The sequence below is a fragment of the Schistocerca serialis genome, chromosome 2, assembly GCF_023864345.2.
Source record: "Schistocerca serialis cubense isolate TAMUIC-IGC-003099 chromosome 2, iqSchSeri2.2, whole genome shotgun sequence".
Classification (NCBI taxonomy): Eukaryota; Metazoa; Arthropoda; class Insecta; order Orthoptera; family Acrididae; genus Schistocerca; species Schistocerca serialis.
Genome location: NC_064639.1, coordinates 173143259 through 173146591, shown reverse-complemented (window position 1 = coordinate 173146591; position 3333 = coordinate 173143259). Strand labels below are relative to the sequence as shown.

General features: G+C 38.5%; 1 long non-coding RNA gene across 1 annotated transcript; it reads left to right on the top strand.

Moving 5' to 3' along the window:
* Window positions 1-2025: 2025 nt before the first annotated feature.
* On the top strand, window positions 2026-2631 carry LOC126456786 (uncharacterized). The gene is made up of 3 exons (XR_007585388.1): window positions 2026-2079; window positions 2238-2344; window positions 2521-2631. It is a non-coding gene; the product is annotated as an uncharacterized LOC126456786 (long non-coding RNA).
* The last annotated feature ends 702 nt before the right edge of the window (window positions 2632-3333 follow it).

The window sequence follows — 3333 nt, the reverse complement described above, 5'->3', positions numbered from 1 at the left end:
AAGATTTGCCCCATCTGGTCTGTATGGTAATTTCTCACTGTCGTCGTCGGACACGAGTTGTAGTACAGAGTGGCACCATCCATAATCTGGAAGTTTTTACGATGTTCGGTATCAACGATGTACAATGCTCCATTTACTCTAAAAGGTTAAAAACGAAAGAGCTACAACAAACTTGTGACGTTTCATAAGGAGAGAGCGTAAACCTTAACAACAGTTACTTCATAGCATGCGTTAAAAATAGGAAGTAGCTGATTTGCTGCCTGTGTCTACATACGGGTAATACGCCTTTATCTGCTTGCAAATATTTGAAAATGGACAAATTAACACGAAAATGGAGCACTTAAAACTCAGTTTTCACCCATTAGCACTGACCATTCGTGATGTCCAGATGGTGTTACGATCTCTGATTAAAACATGATTATTGAGATGAGTTTTCAAAAGATTAGAATCAGTAGGAGAGTTGTGGTGATTTTTTGTAATAGTCAACCATTTATCAGTTTTCGGTAAGAGCAGCGAACGGTGGACGAAGCAGCGAACTGTGGAAGAACTAAGATTGCATATTTAATTTAATATTTTGATTCTATTTGTTCTGAAACTAGGGGTCTAAATTTTTCTATTTTTGTTATATATCTGTGTTTATGACAGGAAATAGCAGGAATAAGAAACCGAAAAAAAATCAGAAACCGGTTAGTTTGATCGGTTATAATAGTCCGGTTAAACCGGCATTGAAGGAAAGCTGATACAACCGAAAACCGGTTCTTTGAGCGTTAATCGGCATCATTTCCCCTGTGTCACGTCCTACAGTGTCCCATGGGTTCTCCAGGAGAACAGTACCCACTCATGCACCATCTCTCTAGCACAGTGCCTGAGTTATACATAAACAACTTTGTGACTGGTTAAGTCGTTTGCTGTTAACTCTTGTTTAATGTCTATCAAGATACTCCGCGTTCTTTAATACGACAAAAATGTCTGAACTCCGCTCTCGTTCATATCTGCGACTTACTGTCATTAAAATATACCTCTTTATTAACCTCTAATCGTTCTATTTAACTAGTAAAACCCGGACCCCGCCCCTGATTCTTAAAAGAGTCGAACTTCCATGTATAAAACAGTTTCAAACGTCTGATTATAACTGAATTTATTTGTAAAATATTTGACGTTAATCACGTGAAACCTTTATGGTTCATGACGCAAAACACTCGTTTTTCACGCATCTCAATGCATATGACGGCATATCTCCTGAAATGTGTCGTATAACGATATAATTTTGCAGGTACATTCATTGGTATATGTGAATACTGTCTGTAAAATATTTTGTGAGCACAGTTAGTAGTAAATAAGTATTAAATTAAAACGTCGTGCCTGAAGCTCAACTTTTAGTGCATGAACAGCGAAACTGAGTAAGCGATAATTTTTACCCTTCATTATATTCTCGGAGATGTGAGCGAGACAAGTTTTCGAAGAAGTTTGAAATTATGTGTAAAGTTTGTTGAAAGCCGTCCACCTGCGTAGCGGCAAACAAAAGAAAAAAAAAGACAAGCTACTAGAATGAGAAGTAGATGCTGCGAGGTCTGAAAAGCCGAAAGCAGCAGGTAGGGCGGTTCACTGGCCGTACGCCCCTTTATATCGCTTCCATGTGATGCCATTGGCTGAGAACGACAGGGCGAACGGGCGGAACCGATTAGTCCGTCCGTAGTCAGAACGTCGGTGATTTCCTATTCATTTGTTGGAAGTCGCTAAATTAGTGATGGGCTAAACTGCGATTTTCCGATATCAGTGATTTCTGTGAATGCTACTTTTCAGTATCTGTTATTCTTAACTGTGATTTGTCGCAGTTAAGAGTCGCAGTTAAGGAACCTAAGTCGCGTATCCCTCCGCCACTGCTACTTCTGCTACTTCCGCGATTTCTGCGACTTCTGCGATTTCTGCTACTTCTGCGATTTCTGCTACTTCTGCGATTTCTGTGATTTCTGCTACTTCTGCGATTTCTGTGACTCCTGCGATTGCTGCGACGTACCACCGTATGAAAAAGTTACATCTGTCCACACAGAAAATTGTATCTCAACAAACCTGTCATTGGTAAGTATGTTTTACGTTTATTCTTCCGTTGGCTTTAATTTTGTATTAAAGAAACAACTGTGAAAATATTAATAGTGTAATTAATATGTAAGTAGCCGCACAGTACCGTAATAGTTCGTGTTTAGAAAGTGAATTCTAACATATTGTTATGTTCATAGGTACCTGAACTACATTTCAGTCACTCAGTAAAGTGATAATTCAAAATATCATTGTCAACAGATCTGAAGAAATTGCCAGTCTTTAGACCGTTTTCGTCAGACGACAGGTTAGTTTCTAAGCGTTTTGATGGACTTAATTACTTCAGTGAGATCGTTCTTGCGAATGTGATATAGCAAATATTAGCAAATGTGATATAGCAAATATTAGCAATCTACTCTGTCAATTATATTGCTAGTAATTAGTGACAGCAAAAATTGTTTAATAATCCTTGTGTTTTTGCAGACGCAGTTCTGACTGATTACTGGTTGCTGTACATATCTATCCACATCAAGGCTGTTGAGAGAGACTCGTGAAGATTCAAGACCGCTCTTAGAGGATTTGCAGTTTAAAAGTGAAATAATTATGAAATAAGTGTGTGACTGATTAAAGTGTTTTATTGAAGTTGTTGTGCGATTTTAAAGGAATAATAAATGTTAAATACATTGAGTGAATAATAAAAATCTCATTTTCCACATGTTAAGCCGTCCTATACCCGTAATTTTCCGCCACTTATTTATTGGTAAACACTTGTTGGAGAGTGACATGCCGCCCCCCCCCCCCCTTTCTCCACAATCTTGGTGTGACACTGACCTGTAACATATCCCGAAGTCTACAATATGCATTTTGGGGCTGTTGATATGAAAGTGGGAAGTACAGATCTTCCAGTTAAATCAGGAATAGCTTAAGTGCATTACTTGAAAGTGACACAGGAAAAGCTTACTTATGTAGGTGGTAGTAGTGTCGGCAAAAAGTTCTTGTGTGTGAAGTTGCCATGTAGAACACCAGGTGTAAAACTTTTCTCCCGAGTCTTGAACTGTGTCGGAACAAAAGTGAGGCATTCATATGACTGTTTTCATTTCTCAGATGTCTGAGTTCTGCTGTGTTAACATTGCGAAGTCCTGTAGGCATGTGGAGTATTAACCAAAACTGTCATATTGGAAGCAGAATCAAACACATTTGTTACGTTACTCGATATTTTCAGGAGGAAAAGGCAATGTCGCTTCTTATTAATATAATACATTCAGAGTCACAGCAGTATTTGACCAACCATAACTG